This window comes from Hemicordylus capensis, chromosome 2, assembly GCF_027244095.1.
Source record: "Hemicordylus capensis ecotype Gifberg chromosome 2, rHemCap1.1.pri, whole genome shotgun sequence".
In the NCBI taxonomy this organism is placed as follows: domain Eukaryota; kingdom Metazoa; phylum Chordata; class Lepidosauria; order Squamata; family Cordylidae; genus Hemicordylus; species Hemicordylus capensis.
Window position 1 is genome coordinate 53387620 of NC_069658.1, and position 6569 is coordinate 53394188.

Sequence of the window (6569 nt, forward strand, 5' to 3'; positions counted from 1 at the left end):
TAATGCAAACTTCAAACTGTAATCGTGAAGCCAGAAAGCCTGCCTTGATATGTGTTGTAAAAGAATACACTTCTTCTATAATGTTAAGTTGGAAGAGTCAGAGCCATTGAACTATAGCAGGTAGATATTATTGATTCATATCAGGATAACACGAGGGACCAGATTGGACAATTCAGCTTCACCTCCTGCAATCTGACCTACTGTGTGGGGAGGAGTGAGTGTGCATAGGTTCTCTTCATTGCTTGAAGACCTGCCAGATGAACAGAGAGTCAGGACAGTTTACTTGCGTCTGTCCAAGCAGTGGGGAGACCTGTTGCTCAATTCGGCCCAATAACTCCACAAAGGTAGTTGCCAAATGCCAGTCAAGTAACAACACAGGGCCGTTAAATAGGAAAGAAAGTTCCCCTTAGTGTTGGAAGCAATCCAGGCATGAATAGGCACTCGAAATTTTAGCCTCAATGTAGTTGTAAATAACCAATACCAGGGTATTTGCCCCTGCTAGTGAGGAAAAGAGGCACCTTTTAAAGTACTGGCTCTCTTATAATTGTCAGGGAAGAGCAGCTGTTCTTATTCAATCTGAGCACAACATTCCTCCAGTGATTGTTACTGGCAACTCCCTTGTGTTTCTTTTTAGATTGCAAGCTCTTTGGGGACAGGAAACTATTCTTTTACTTTCTTTCCATTTTTCTATATAAACTGCTCTGAGAACTGTTTTTGTTGAAAAGTGGTATAATAAAATATAATAAAACATTAATATCATTAATAATAACACTAAATAAGAATATATATATCATTTGTGTTCTACGGTGAATATATATATTCACCATAGAACACAAAAGATATACATATTCTGTACTAATTGTCCTTTCTTCCACATGTAATGAACATTTGTGATCTAAGTCAAATCACCCAACCCTAACCCTAACCCTAAGTCAAATCACCCAACCTATGAATAAGAAGAGGATTTGTGTAAACTGTGGTGGGGTTAAGATATCATATATCTATATATCATTTTTATTACAATTTCTTGCTGCCTCCTACGATGACACTATTTAAATCTGCAGCACACTGGCACAGTGAGAACATTCATTAAAAAGAAAAAAAAGGCTTTCATTTAGGATGAAAAAGATGATGCACTAAGGAGCAATTCACTCTGTTATATGTTTATAACAGATCTCTTGTTGGAGGCTGTTTACAGTAGCTTGTTGACAAGGCACACATGCTTATTAGCAGCGAAAATGATATCAAGCAGCACAGCAGTGTCTCTCTGGCTTATGGCTGCAGAGACCACAGGAAATCAGTAGAGGGCATCCACTGCCTTTGTTTCAAAAGGCTAATATAATATAAAGCAGGAAAGCTGACAAACAAATAGAACAAAGCTTAGCAGGACATTGCGAGAAAGGTAGCTGTTAACCATTCAGTCACTGGAGTCACATAGATCATCTGTGTAATGACAGCAATGAGGTAACTTCAACATACACTCGTACACCATATGGACTCACACTGGGAGGCTGATTCTCACTCACTCACTCACCCACACACAAAAAAACTCACTCTATGCTAAAGTCACACATACAATTACATGAGCCCACACAAATGCACACAAGCTGTGACACACAACCCCCACCCTAACCTGGACTCACACACACAAATGCTACTATACAGAGTCACACACATACACCGTGCCACGTAATTAACCATGCACACAGAGGCACTGTAACACAGATGCACACACCACAGCATGAACTCACACATTTGCTATGGCATACCAATATACTGCAATATGGACTCACATGTATACTGCAATATGAACTCTCTCTACACACACAAAATTACTTGGACTCATACACATGCCACAACATAGGCTGTCATACAGAGATGTACACACTACAACACAGACAGAAATACACACATAAATAGATACATACCATATAACACATACTTGTATGCACATACACAACATCACAAATTCAGATGCATGCACACACGTGCACACACACACACACACACACACACACACACACACACAGAGTGAGATGAACTCGCTGGCACACATCTTTTGTAAGATGAACTCTCTCAACCAGTTCCAGTGGGTTTAAATGTGGTTCCTGGCCAGGTAGTCATTTGTTGGGCTCAACACATGTGGATCATCACATGTGATGCTGGACCACACATATTTCTCTGCAAGTATATGTGTTGGGCATCCACGACCCTTGGGTTTTTGAACAGAAGTATCTTTATAATGTCCAACTGGCCAGTCATGGTGTCTGACCAAAGACTATTTGTTGTTGTGTTAGCAAAGCAGTTATGGAATTGGGTCATGAGTTAAGCTGTGAATATTTCAGGTTGGAAGTCAAAAGTGAAGGGATTTGTACACATAACAGTGGTACTTAAGTATTGCGCAAATGTAATAACTGCTAACTTACACATGGTTTCACTGGACACCCAATATACCAGGGATACTTTGCTGATACTGGCCTGTATTCTCTAAAATAAGCCAATAAAATAAAATAAAATCATAGTCTCTTCTACAAAGAATCTGAAACAAATACATTAACTAAGCCCTTGGAGGAGAACATTGAGGTGGTTCCTTGAATAACACATTTCAGTATATTTTCCTTTGGAATTGCCCTTTATGCTAAAATAATGGATATTTATTTTAAAAAATGGAGGGCAGCTATTTTTCTTAAGAAGAGTGGAAGTTTGCTGCTGAGGTAAACCAAAGTGACATAAGAACAGCCTATGCCTGCCAACGACATGCTGACATTGGCTGGTTGTCCTTTTTCCTCAGCCATTGCTATGCTAAAAAGACACTCTATTTTAACATCCTTGTTCTGTCCTCGATGGATGTAACTGGAAATGATAGGGTGAATTACAGAAAGTGATTATTTGGATTGAACACCAAGATAAACTTACAGGCAAGCCTGTGATAGAAACAGTCTTCTGAAAAGGAATGTGCAAACCTCTTCATTTGGCACAGTTAAAAATGGGATTGACACAGTACTAGTAAAAGTATAAGTTGATATGTCAGAAATGCCATGCGCATATTAACGCCTCAACTCTCTTTAAAGAGACCCTTTATTATGCAAAAATAAAGTTGGCATACATAAAATAAACACATTTTGGCGTACACACCATAATCAGTTAAAAAACAAGCACAAATAAGAGGCCTCTTCTGTTCCCCAACTGTGAAATTCTTTAGAGCAGATAACATTCTGTTCTGTGACTGGTGGAGAGATAATGAGGGAGGGGTGGGGGAGAGAGAAGGGGAATCACCTGATTTTTTTCTCAGAGGCTAATGAACCTTATAGCATCAGCCAGTACCTCCCAAGCATTGAAGTCTGGTCTCAGTTTCTCTATAAATAATGCTTGCTTTATTTCCCTTTTTTTGTGAATTCCTTTCATTCGCCAAAATAGATATTTTAGTGGGCACTAGTTTGCCTTCTGCACCACGTAATGGTGCAGTGGGGAAGTAACTTGGCTAGTGAGCAAGAGCTTGCCCGTTCTAATCCTAACTGGTATGTTTCTCAGACTATGTTTCCCAGACTGTGGGAACACCTATATTGGGCAGCAGCAATGTAGGAAGATGCTGAAAGGCATCATCTCATACTGTGTGGGAGATGGCAATGGAAAACCCCTACTGTATTCTACCAAAGTAAACCACATGGCTCTGTGGTTGCCAGGAGTCGACATCAACTTGATGGCACAACTTTGTTGGTCCTGACTTTGCTTTCATGCTTTTTCCTTGTATGCATGGACTAGGATTTTGTTCTCTGTGCACAATGCCTCATATCTGCTAGATGTTCTTTGTATCTATCTTTCAGTGATCTACTGGATTCTCCACTGTAGAACGAAGTGCAACCTAAACATGCTTTATTTTATATATTTTATATATAATTTGAATTTTATATATTGCACCTTTCTTTCCACAATTTCCTTCCCCTGTTCACAAATTTCACAGTCTTGTACATCACATCTTCTATCAGATAATCTGGAGTTAACTAGCAGTTGTTTTAGTGTCTCTGGTGCTGTGCAAACCACATTCACTTTAATTCCTTATCTTTCCAAGCTTCTCTGGGTTTGCCATGTAAATCTATCTGTAATAAATGCTATTGGAGAAGAGCTTGACTGGAGTTGGAGAAGACCTTGATTTATTAAAGGTTTGCCTGTACTTAAAATACCACTTATTACAGATAGTAAAAGTATCCAAAAAATCCAGTGGACTTCTTGTGAAAAGAACAGAAGGCAGATGTAATCTGCCTGCAGGAGAGGAAGAGGGAGAAACCACCTGCCAGCCCCTGCTTGACCCGTGGGACTGTGGGATCTGCCTGTGGCTACTCTGTGGGAGTCTGTGCAGGATTGGGGCCCAGGGATGACTCAGCAGTCCTTGCATACTATTTGCCCAGAGTGGCCAACTCTGGGCCTATACAGGGATGCTGCTTGTGGCCTCAGCCTGCCAGAAGCCCTGCAACAGAGAGAGAGAGAGAGAGAGAGAGAGAGAGAGAGAGAGAGAGAGAGAGAGAGGCCACCTGCTTCCTGGATGGCCCCCAGGTTGAGAGACTGTGTTGTTGGCTGTCAGTTGCTGCTGTGTGCCTGTGCCTCCTTGCAAGAGAGGAAGAGGGAGAGACCACCTGCCAGCCCCTGTTTGACCTGTAGACTGTGGGTTGTGGCTACTGTGAGGAGTCCAAGCAGGATTGGGGCAAGGGTGACTCAGCAGTCTCTGCATATCAACTGCCCAGAGTAGCCACCTCTGGGTCTATAAAGGGATGCTGCTTGTGGTAGCACCACCAGTGGGGTCACCACCAAAGGGGGGACCAGGCTTCCTGCTTTGACAAGGGTGAGGGCCAGGTTTCCTGGTCCAGGAACCTTGTGTGTGAAAATGGTGGTTGGGTGAATGGGTGGGCATTTAACACTTTGGCATCTGTTTTAAGTAAGTCTTGGGTGAGACTGTTTTATAATGTGTCTAGATTTATGTTGAAATGTGGAGACAGGGGGTGTATCCATCAATTATGGTGTGGCCATTCTGGTGGTGGAACAGAAGTATTCTTGGGAGACTCTGCTATATGCAGATCATGCAGTAATCATTTCAAGGACCCCCATTGGCCTTAGAAGAGCACTGAGGGCCCTAACACAGTACTGCAAGGAGGACCTCCTGGAAATTAACTACCATAAAACTAAAATCATGGTCTTCCCCCAAAGGCCCCAAATTCACTCTTGGTGGCTAGATGGACATATGATTGAGCAGGTCCCACGCTTTAAATATTTGGGGGTAGTTTTTCACTCTGGCAGCTCTAGGAAAGCCCACAGGGAACATGTGGTTTAAAATGCCCAGAGGTGCTTCTCCACTACCATCAAATTCCGGCATATGAGAAGATTAGGTACCCATGGCCCTCAACCTGTTCATTGCCATACCACTAGTCCAGCTTCTTTATGGAACACAACTGGGTCCCTTTCACAGCTTCACCTCACTGGAATGAGTGCAGTCCAAATTCCTGCGGGCAGTCCTCCAAGTTCCTTCCAAGCGGTGTCTCTAACGCCACTCTGTGCCTAGGTGGCCAGATTTGGCTTTAAAAAAAGGCAAATTCTGGCTTACGGCCCATTTGACCCACGAGTATACCCCTTAGGTTCTGGCAACTCTGCGAGACAGGCCTGATCAAAGTGGAGGCCAGGGTGGCCATTCTCAGCTATTGGCTCAGACTATACTTTTGCCCCATTGGTCTTGCTCCCTTAACCTTATGTGACAATTACCAATCTAAGTGCAAATGGTCAATTGAGACAAAAATAGTGTTCTTGGGCCTTTACCCCTTGATTCTACTTAATATGGGCTATGATCAGGCCAAAGCTCCTATCAAACAGCGTATAATGGACATAGAGCGCCAAACTGATTTAAGCAGGGTTCCAAATTTTCTCAGCAGTGAAGGTCTCACATTTTTACCCTCCCCGGCATCATATCTTACACAACTGGAAGTCCCAAAACATAGGAAGACATTCACCTTGGCCCATTGTCACACCCTCTCCTCAGCTGTACTTGCAGGCCATTTCAGATAGATCCCACTCGCAGAGTGACAATGCCCCTGTGGCTTTGGGCAGATTGAAACAACTGAGCACACAAGTACCCAGGACGTTTGAGCCATATCTATATCTCTATGCTGCTTTCCGACTCTAAGCCCTCTATTACATACAGCATTGCCAGGTTCTGTGCGACAATATCCAAAATCTGTCGGATGCTAGTAAGCGGTGGATGCTAGTAAGCAGTTTGACCTTCTGCTGGCTCCTGTGTGCTACAATGTGTTCATCCAACACAGAGCATCATCTGAAAGACTTATGCTCCTTCCACTTTTTTGCGCTATAGCTTTGTGCTTTTTATATATAGTTGTATAGTCTTGCTGTATTTATCACTTAGGCTTTTATGCAATTACGCCTTTTTGTGCCTTTTATACCTTTATGTCTTGTATGCCTTTTAATGTTATTTTATGCCCTTTTATGCATTTAAAGGCTTTGATGTATCATTATGCATTATACTTTGCATTGTGTAATCACCCCCTGTATTTTATGCTGGTCTATGACCA